This window comes from Hyperolius riggenbachi, chromosome 1, assembly GCF_040937935.1.
Source record: "Hyperolius riggenbachi isolate aHypRig1 chromosome 1, aHypRig1.pri, whole genome shotgun sequence".
Classification (NCBI taxonomy): domain Eukaryota; kingdom Metazoa; phylum Chordata; class Amphibia; order Anura; family Hyperoliidae; genus Hyperolius; species Hyperolius riggenbachi.
The window spans coordinates 290,517,356-290,528,973 of NC_090646.1; positions in this window are offsets into that span (position 1 = coordinate 290,517,356).

Below are 11,618 nucleotides of genomic sequence, written 5' to 3' on the forward strand. Positions count from 1 at the left end.
CACTTGGGCCTGGTTAACGCTGCAAGAGCTTTTTTAGCGCTAGTGATTTGAAAAGCTGTTCCTTATGCAATGCTATGGGTGATTTATCAAATCACATTGCTCAAGTGAGAACAAACTCATAGCATTGCATTATAGCAAGAGCTTTGAAAATCACAAGTATAAGTTAAAATTTGTAGTTTCCAAATTGTCAGACTGCAATGATGGGTGTATTTTGTTTTAGATTAAAAGAATGTGAAAATAGTTTCCTTTTAAATCTTTTTCCCGTAAGCAGTATTCTGCAGCACACAGTGAGGTAGTAAGTATTTATGCGCTGGAGTGTCTGCAGGACAATGGGATGTGTGTGTGGAAGTCTGGGGAGAAGTCTCTGCCACTGGAGGTGTGACATCCATTCAATGCAATAGCATCTCTCCATAGTCCATAGTGTAAATTTCCTGTCCTCCCTTTTTAAGTGGTTTTATTTTATTCTGTATCAAGGCAGCTGTATGATGTGTATATGTTCCTTTTCCAATTATTTAAAATGTTAATTTATTGCCTGGAGGATTGTTTGAAATAAAATAAAAACAAACTGAATCAAAACTGCGTATCCACACTTATTTTATGAGGTTTATTCAGTAAGCAGAAAAATAAACCGCTAAGGCCATCTTCTTCAGTGGCCGTCGTTTCCTGTGAAAGCTGGAATGCAGGGGACCAGGACAGCAACGTCACACATTATGCTCACATTGCTTTTGGTACAGTGAAGCATACAGTCAATGAAAAGTATGCTTCATTGTTACTGTTAACATGCGCATTTAGTGGTACCGCACTATAAGCAATGCATTATGATGCAGCAACCTGTTATACTGCAATGCACTCGAAGTACTGTGAACATTGCATAGGTGGAGCATTGCAGTGCCGTGAGCCACATTACAAGATGGCTGTTACACCGCACCACTGTGGACGTGGTCTAACTGCGATGTGATTAAAATGTAAGCACTTTTAGCCGCCCCTTGGAATTGAAGTGAATGGAGCAAAGCCCACAGAGCGATTGGAATTTGCCGATTCCTGCTGCAGTTTCAGAGCTATCTGATAGAGAAAATTGATGGTCCAAAATCACTTTCCTCTAAATGCGCCAGAATCCTTTATAAGTTGCAAAATCACTCTCAGCCTGTTAAGTTGTTTTGCAAGCGCAAGTGGGAGTCCAGCCTCTTAGATGATCAGACAGCGGAGTTACCTGACTTTGTAGATTAGGTGACTCTGGATTCTTTGGATTGGTCCAGATAGTACAGCACTGAGGGTTTAAATAACTAAAAATGGCCTGGTCACTAGGGGTGTTTAACACCGTGGTCCTCAAGTGATTTAACACTCCCATTGACTTACATTAAAATCGCGGTAAGATCGTGATAAAATCGCACAATTTTACTGCGGTTTTAACGCAAGTCTCAGGCCCATTGCATACCAAAAACCTGTAGCAGATCTGCAAAACGCTAGAGATTTTTGGAGCTGATTTCAGAGCGATTCTAGGCATGTTCAGAGAGGTTTTCTAAACATGCCTAGCGTTTTTGGAGCGTTTTTGTGTAGCAGATTTCATATATTGTTACAGTACAGCTGTTACTGAACAGCTTCTGTAACAAAATGCCTGGAAAACTGCTCTGATCTAGCGTTTTGCTGCAGGAGCCACGTTTGCGGTTTGCTAAAAACCTCAAACCGCTGGTGTGCACCATCCCATTGAGATACAGTAGCCAAGCATTTTCACTGGCGGCAGCGGTTTGAAAACACTACCAAAAACGTTTGGTGTGCACCAGGCCTCAGAAAGCTCAGGAGGCCAAAAAGCACCGGAAGTGAAAGGCATATGGAGGCTGCCATAGTTTTTCTTTAAAAGTACCAATTGCTTAGCCATCCTGATCTTTCTGGCCGCAGCAGTGTCTGAAACAAGCATATAGCTAATTTAGTCAGACTTCAAATAGCATCTGAACTGCAAGCTTTTTCAGGATCTGTCTAAAAATATAAAGCCTTCAATAGTGTATTGGTTAAGGGCACCACCTTTGACATGGGAGACCAGGGTTCGAATCCTGGCTAGGGTCTGTACCTATTCAGTAAGGAGTTCAAGGCAAGACTCCCTAACACTGCAGGGTGGCATCTTGAGCACGTCCTTAGTGGCTGCAGCTCTTGATCGCTTTGAGTCCGACAGGAGAAAAGTGCTATACAAATGTTCGGATTATTCAATTTTGATTGGCCAATCATTGATCAATTTTACAACCCCCATGTAGTATAATAGTTTACCTACACAATCTGTTTGCAATATTCAAAATCTCTTGACCCTCAGTGTAACCCTCCATGTAGTATCCCGAAGGTGTAAAATTGGCCAATCAAAATTAAAGGTAGGTACCACACTTGAAGTAAGGCCACATGCACACATCAGACCATAGTCTTTTGAAAATGAAAGATCACAGATCAATTTTACCCCATTCCATGTAGTATGAGAGCCATACTCTACACAGTCTATTCTATGGAGCTGCACTCCCCATCAGAAAAAAATCTTTGCAAGATGCTGCACACACAGATGCTGTACAGACACAAAAGATCAGTATCTGCAAAAGATCTGTTCCTGCCAAAGATCCGTTCCTGCAAATTGCATTCATAGTCTATGAGATCTGCAGATCATCATACACACCTTGTTTAACTGACATTCATCTGCAGATCAGACAATCATCTGCAGATCTGAAAATCCATCCTGGTGGATCTGATCTGCAGATGAATGTCTGTTAAACAAGGTGTGTATGATGATCTGCAGATATCATAGACTATGAATGCATTTTGCAGGAACAGATCTTATGCAGGAACAGATCTTTTGCAGATAATGATCTTTTGAATGTCTACAGCATCTGTGTGTGCAGCATCTTGCAAAGATTTCTGTCTGACGGGGAGTGCAGCTCAATAGAATAGACTGTGTAGGTATGGCTCTCATACTACATAGAAGGGGGTAAAATTGGTCTGTGATCTTTCATTTTCAAAAGACTATAGTCTGATGTGTGTATGTGGCCTTAAGTCTGAAGCAAAACTACAAAAAAAATAATCACATACTCGCCTAAGGAGAGGGATGGCTCTGGGTCCTATAGAGCCTTTCCCGTTACTCCGCAGGCACCTCCGTTTAAAACTCCTGCTGCGGGAGGCTGTGGATGTTTTCTGGAGCCTGATTGCTCCTGAAGACGGGCTGCTCCGTACTGCGCATGTTAGAGAGCATGCTTGCGCATGTGCAGCACTCAGGCTCCCGAAGATTTCCAAAGCCTCCCACAGCGGAAGAGAGCAGTTTCCAACCCATTGGTCAGCCTGCCCACGGGGAGCCAGCACTGGAATGCGGGGACCTGGAGAGGAACGGGAAGGCTCTATAAGACCCAGAGCCTCCCCTCTCCTTAGGTGAGTATCTGATTTACTTTTTTTTTTTTTAAGTTCATTTCAGACTCACTTTAAAGGAGCAAATGGGATATGGAGGCTGCCATATTTATTTCCTTTTAAACAATACCAGTTGCCTGGCTATCTTCTGATCCTCTGTTAGGCCTGGTGCACACCAGAGGAGTTTTTCTGAGCGTTTTGAGTTTTTAAATCTGCTGCTAATGTTATCCTATGTGTCTGTGCACACTGGAGCAATACGGTTTTGTAAAAAAAAAACCCATAGCATTACATTGGGAAGAGCTTTTGAAACCTCTAAAAGCTCTTCCCAATGTAATGCTATGGGTTTTTTTTTACAAAACCTTATTGCTCCAGTGTGCACAGACACATAGGATAACATTAGCAGCAGATTTAAAAACTCAAAACGCTCAGAAAAACTCCTGGTGTGCACCAGGCCTTTATACTTTTAGCCATAGACCCTGAACAAGCATGCAGCAGATCAGGTGTTTCTGACAATGTCAGATCTAACAAGATTGGCTGCATGCTTGTTTCTGGTGTTATTCAGACATTACTGCTGCCAAATAGATCAGCAGGGCTGCCAGACAACTGGTATTGTTCAAAGGAAATAAATATGGCAGCCTCCATATAACTCCCCTCGGGTTCACTTTAAGAGGCAGAGAATAAGCTGGACAGCTAGGCAATTTGCATTGGGTAAGAACACACTAGGCTGAATCACATATGCGTTTTCTACTATGTGCTATGGGGAAAACTTATGCAATTCTTCCTAATGTGTTCCTACTCTAAAAAAGAAAATGCATATTTCAGCCATCATATCCCTCTCACTTCAGGTGTGCTTTTCAATGTCAGCAAGCCCATTGATTAACATGTTAGTGAGCATTTCCAGATGTTTTAAATGCATTTATGCAGTCAACCCAAGTGTGCTCCCAGCCTCACAGAGACCTGAAGCTAGGAATACAGAAGGAACATTTGCTGATGGCTGTTGAAATACTCTAATCATATGTCGGTGACTCACTCAGTACAGAAGTTACAGATTACCCAGCAAGCTCATGGTGTGTAAGGGGCTAAAAAAGGACCAAAAAACCCTCTTACTAAAACGCTATGCAAAACAGAAATGTGCCTTCCTAAAACAGAAGGTATTTGCAATTATTTAGGTTGGAGTGAGCATATGAGGTCTCCCACAAGGCATCACTGCTGAATATGAATATGGAGTTGTGTTTAGCTTTTAGGCACGATTTGCATATTCAGCATTGGTAAATTAGCTTCCAAGGCCCCGTTTCCACTAAAATTAATTTTCACATGCATTTTTCATGTACAGCTAACTTACACATTTGGTTCTTCATGTTTCAGCTTGAATTGTTCATTAACTACTTAAAGGGACTCCGAGCAGTGCAGGAACTATGGTAAGATGCATATCATTTTAAAGCTCTCTTTCTCCTCTTTCCAATGATATATAAACCGTTTTTGCTATTTTCGCGATTGAAATTGCCGCGGCTGCAACTTCAATTATAGAGAAAACTAAAAGGCATAGGGCAACGATTTAGGTGTCGCCAGAAAGAGGAGAAAGAGAGCTTTAAAATGATACCCATCTTTCTATAGTTACTTGTATTACAGAGGACGACACTTTCCCCAGTGTCAGCAGCTCCATTCAGCAGAATGGAGCTGCTGACTTTAGGAAAAAGTTGCCCTGTGTAATACAATGTAACTATAGAAAGATGGATATCATTTTAAAGCTCTCTTTCTCCTCTTTCTAGCGACCCCTAAATCGTCGCCCTACGCCTTTTAGTTTTCGCGATTGAAATTGCGGCCGCGACACTTTCAATCGCGAAAATAGCGAAAACTAAAAGGCGTAGGGCGGCGGTTTATATATCATTGGAAAGAGGAGAAAGAGAGCTTTAAAATGTTATGCATCTTTCCATAGTTTCTGCACTGCTCGGAGTCCCTTTAACCTCTTGACGACCAGCTAACGCCGATTGGCGTAAACTGGTCGTCTGCGGGTTACCATGGAAACGGCCGCTCGATCGAGCGGCCTTTCCATGTCAGTTCACGGAGGGTGTCTCCGTGAACAGCCGGAGAGCCGCCGCTCGCGGCTCGCCGGCAATATGTAAACAGGCGGGGAAGAAATCCCCGCTGTTTACATCATACGGCGCTGCTGCGCAGCAGCGCCGTAAGGCAGATCGGCGATCCCCGGCCTCTGATTGTCCGGGGATCGCTGCATTCTCATTCGCCGGCATCTGTTGTAGGCGGCGCAGGACGGATCTCCGTCCTGCGCTGCCCATAGGAGGAAGGGAAACGCCGGAGGGGGACGGAGGCGGAAAATGGCTGCGGAGGGGGGATTTGAGGAGCCCCCCCGCCGAACGAACAGAGCCGGCGGCGATCAGACCCCCCCAGCAGGACATCCCCCTAGTGGGAAAAAAAGGGGGGTAGTCTGATCGCCCTGGCTCACTCCTGATCGGTGCTGCGGGCTGGAGAGCCCAAGCAGCACCGATCATTGCAGGAAGCCCTGGTCGGCAAGTGGTTAAACCCTGGTGGTACTGACGGATATACACGTTAATACAAAATATGCTGTGAACAGTATTGACGTGCATACACATTCATTCTCTCCTGCACTGCATACTAGACCCTTGCTTGACACATTTTGGAAAGTTACAGGTAAAAGAAGTTAAGAAAATAAATTAGATCACTTTTTGCACGGACTGTTGAGCTGTGTGCTCAGCAAGCAGCTATCAAGCAGCAGTGAGCAGTTGTGAGAGTTTGAGAGGCATTTCACTGCCGATCAACAGTCCGTGGAAAAGAGGCCTTAAGGTGGCCACACACCATACAATTTTTTAAATATCTGTGCAGTTTAAGAATTGCAATACATTTTTCTGACTGATTGTAACATTTCAAAAATATGACCAATGTACCACACACCTATGTTAAATTTTTCCCCAATTATGATAAAAATGATTGGAAACTCTGACAAAATTGCTAGGATATGTATATTAATAAATTGACAATCCAACACACACCATACAATCTTTAGAAAGATTGAAGAAAAATATCTGGCATTCCAGATCGATTAAAATCGAAGAAAACTGGAAATCCGATCGGATTTTTCAGTCGAATGAAAAAAAGCTTTCGATTTTTTCAGGAGATCCGATCGTTTTTATCGAATTAACGTCAAATCGGATCATTTTATTGTATCGTGTGTGGCCACCTTTAGGCAGAGGAGAGCAGAGGGATATAGGGTTTAGGTGCCCAATAGTGATACAATGTTGATTGTACAATTTTACCATTAGTATGGAAATAAAATAGCGATGCAAAGAACTATATATTCACTAAGTTTACCCTTCTACTACATAGATTTGTTAAAATTGTGCAATTAAGATTGTATTATTAGAGGGCATCTTTAGGCAGATATGAGAAGTTAGTGCTCTTCTGAAGAAATTCTCTCACTGCTGTATCAAATCAGCTGTTATTATTATTTAGTATTTGTATAGCGCTGACATCTTCCACAGCGCTGTACAGAGTATATTGTCTTGTCACTTAACTGTCCCTCAGAGGGGCTCACAATCTAATAATTACCATAGTCCTGTCTATATCATGCAGTGTATGCATCACACTCTAAAGGCTCATACACACATCAGACTATAGTCTTTGGAAAATGAAAGATCACAGACCAATTTTACCCCCTTCCATGTAGTATGAGAGCCATACCTACACAGTCTATTCTATGGAGCTGCACTCCCCATCAGAAAAAAATCTTTGCTAGATGCTGCACACAAAGATGCTGTACAGACACAAAAGATCAGTATCTGCAAAAGATCTGTTCCTGCCAAAGATCCGTTCCTGCAAATTGCATTCATAGTCTATGAGATCTGCAGATCATCATACACACCTTGTTTAACTGACATTCATCTGCAGATCAGACAATCATCTGCAGATCTGAAAATCCATCCTGGTGGATCTGATCTGCAGATGAATGTCAGTTAAATCATGTGTGTATGATGATCTGCAGATCTCATAGACTATCATTGCAATTTGCAGGAATGGATTTTTGGCAGGAACAGATCTTTTGCAGATATTGATCTTTTGTGTCTGTACAGCATCTGTGTGTGCAGCATCTTGCAAAGATTTTTCTCTGATGTGGAGTTCAGCTCCATAGAATAGACTGTGTAGAGTATGGCTCTCATACTACATGAAGGGTGGTAAGATTGGTCTGTGATCTTTCATTTTCCAAAGACAATAGTCGGATGTGTGTATGTGGCCTAAGGCCAATTTAGGAGGAGGAAGATAAATAGGGTTGCCAGGTGTCCGGTTTTACACCTGACAGTCCGGTTTTTGGCCCCTGTGTCCGGTGTAAAAAAACATGCTAAACCGGACAATTAAGTTGTCCGGTTTTAGAACCCCCCCCGCAGCGCAGGAGGAGAACAGCGCAGGAGAGAGAGAGCTGGGAGCAGCGGTGGAGAAGGGGGGCAATCTCCCCCCCCATCCCTCACCTTAGGGTGCTCTCTCTCCCCCGCTGTCTCCTCCAATATGATGTCCAGGCTGGCGAGTGACTGCAGGCGGAACTTACCTCTGTGTCGCTCCAGCGCCGGAAGTTCGGGTCCCGCAGCCGCTGCCGCTGAGAATCTCATTCATGAGCCGGACAACACTATCAGTCTGAATAGTGTTGTCCGGCTCATGAATGATTCGGATCTTTGATCCGGATCTTTTTTGAGTGGAATCTCAGGCTCAGCGGCTGCGGGACCCGAACTTCCGGCGCCTGCGACAGAGGTAAGTTCCGCCCGCCAGCCTGCTGCACATCATATTGGAGGAGACAGCAGGGGAGAGAGACAGCACCCTAAGGTGAGGGAAGGCAAGGGGGGGGAGATTGCCCCCCTTCTCCACCGCTGCTCCCAGCTCTCTCTCTGCACTGTTCTCCTCCTGCGGGGGGGGGCACCTGGCTACCTATTCTGGGCACATATAGCCCCTGGCTACCTATTCTGGGCACATATACCCCCTGGCTACCTATTCCGGGCACATATAGCCCCTGGCTACCTATTCCGGGCACATATACCCCCTGGCTACCTATTCTGGGCACATATACCCCCTGGCTACCTATTCCGGGCACATATAGCCCCTGGCTACCTATTCCGGGCACATATAGCCCCTGGCTACCTATTCCGGGCACATATACCCCCTGGCTACCTATTCTGGGCACATATACCCCCTGGCTACCTATTCTGGGCACATATACCCCCTGGCTACCTATTCCGGGCACATATACCCCCTGGCTACCTATTCCGGGCACATATAGCCCCTGGCTACCTATTCCGGGCACATATAGCCCCTGGCTACCTATTCTGGGCACATATAGCCCCTGGCTACCTATTCTGGGCACATATAGCCCCTGGCTACCTATTCCAGGCACATATAGCCCCTGGCTACCTATTTTGGGCACATATAGCCCCTGGCTACCTATTCTGGGCACATATAGCCCCTGGCTACCTATTCTGGGCACATATACCCCCTGGCTACCTATTCTGGGCACATATACCCCCTGGCTACATATACTGGGACATATATATCCCTGCCTACGTATACTGGGACATTTACACCCCTGCCTACATATACTGGGACATATATACCCCCTGGCTACATATACTGGGCACATATATCCCTGGCTACATATACTGGGAACACTGGCTGTTTGTCATTATGTGCATTTAGTGGTGAAAAGCTGTCTCTTTTGTGCATTTACTGGTGAAAAGCTGTCTCTTATTATGTGCATTTACTGGTGAAAAGCTGTGTCTTATTATGTGCATTTACTGGTGAAAAGCTGTCTCTTGTGCATTTACTGGTGAAAAGCTGTCTCTTATTATGTGCATTTACTGGCGAAAAGGTGTCTCTTATAATGTGCATTTACTGGTGAAAAGCTGTCTCTTATGTGCAGTTACTGGTGAAAATCTGTCTCTTATGTGCACTGGACCAGTACTACTGGTGAGGACAGTTAGTGACATGGCTATGTACTCTGTAATGTGCTGCAGAAGATGTCAGTGCGATATAAATACTATAAAAAAAATTTTTTAAAAGTCCATTGCTTAGCCCCACTCTACATAAAAGTGCGCTTCTGACTCCGCCCCTAACTCCACCCCTAACTCCACCCCCTGTCCGGTTTTCTCCATCAGCCGACCTGGCAACCCTAAAGATAAATAATTTATCTGTATGTTTTGGGGATGTGGGAGGATACCGGAGTGCCCAGAGGAAACCCATCCAGACACAGGGAGAACGTACAAACTGTGTAGATAGGATTCAAAGTGGAGACCCAGCACTGCATGGGGAGAGAGCTAACCACTACACCACTGTGCTGCCAGGCTGATGGGCTAATACACAAGTACCCACAAATTTTGTAAAATTGCAAAAACGTGTACAGGGCTGAAAAGCACCAAGTAAGTTTTGATTGTTGTTTTATTATGCAATCTCACATAGCAAGTGAAATACTTCCAATTACATCACAGGAAAGAACCTTCTTATTGAAAGAAGAAGAAAAAAAAAAAAAAAAGAAACAAACTCTGCCTTTTGCTTGTGAACCACTTCAAAAGGATAAAGGAACAGAAGGGATGAGGGAACCATCAGGAAGTGAAACCAGATCTCTGCATGATTGTCTGGAGCTGTGTAATGTGATCTGATCTCAGGAGTGTGTCTGCTGCTGCTGATGTCTCAGCAAATTAGCAGTGATGTCAGTGTGTATCCGCATGGTGAAACTAGGACAGCAGGAGGATAAATAAGTGAGGGGACAGGTGACAGCAGCTAAACTGGTATACAGCCAAATAGATGCTCATTACTGGGGAGCCCTTTGTAACTGGGGTTCCTTATATAAACATGTACAGAAGAGTCCCAGTTATCCAGAACCCAACCAACCAGAACAAATTGCCAGAAGTACCCACAGTTCTTAGACTGTCTGAAAGCTCGCTGTGTTTAAATACTGGGTTCCATGGCTCTCCCAAGGTTAAAGCGGTATTGTCACCATAAAAATCCGATTTCAACAGCAACTGGTCTGAGTGTATTAACCACTTGCCGACCGCGCACTCATAACGCGCGTCGGCAAAGTGGCAGCTGCAGGACCAGCGACGCAGTTCTGCGTCGCCGGCTGCATGCTAATTAATCAGGAAGCAGCCGCTCGCGCGAGCGGCTGCTTCCTGTCAATTCACGGCGGGGGGTTCCGTGAATAGCCTGTGGGCCGCCGATCGCGGCTCGCAGGCTAAATGTAAACACAAGCGGAAATAATCCGCTTTGTTTACATTCGTACAACGCTGCTAACAGTAGCAGCGTTGTACCAGATCAGCGATCCCCGGCCAATCAGCGGCCGGGGATCGCTGTCACATGACAGGCAGGAGCCTGTTAGAGGCTGCACAGGACAGATCCGTTCCTGTGCAGCCTCTGATCTCCGGGGAAGGGAGGTAGGAGAGGGAGGGGGTGAATGTCGCCGCGGAGGGGGGCTTTGAGGTGCCCACCCCCCCCCCCGCAAACCTCAGGCAGGAGCGATCAGACCCCCCCTGCACATCATCCCCATAGGGGGGAAAAAAGGGGGGCGATCTGGTCGCTCTGCCTGCTACCTGATCTGTGCTGGGGGCTGCAGAGCCCACCCAGCACAGATCACAGAATATAGCGCTGGTCCTTAAGGGGGGGTAAAGCGTGGGTCCTCAAGTGGTTAAAGAGAACCAGAGATGAAGCACCGTCATGTATTTTATTACATTTATCAGTGGGAACATGACAGTAAACACCTACCCTGCTTTTAGTTTCATTGTTATCTGCTTAATTAGTCTATTAGCAGCTGTGATAAGAATCCACCTACTGGCTCAGTCTAGGTTTGACCTGGAATCATTATAGCTGAGTCACTCTTCTGTGGAGTCTTTTCAAGCCCAAGCCTGCCACCTCCTGGCTCAGCTTTCCTGTTTTGCATACTGAGAGCTGTGATGACATAGGAGGGGCTGCTGCTGCTGCTGAGAGAGAAGCTCTGAAACAGACAAGTGTGGCAATATGATTTGTGTGCTCTGTGTGCACTCTGTCTGCATAGATCACAGGTGTCGAACTCCAGGCCTGGAGGGCAAGATCCATGCCAGTGTTTAGGATGGACTGAGAAATGGAGAAATGTGTCCTACCTGATGGATCACACCTTTCCTGATTCAAACCCATCAATTAATTTGAGCTGTATCAAAGATGTGTGAGGACCTCGGCCCTCGAAGGGCCGGTTTGACATCCCTGGCATA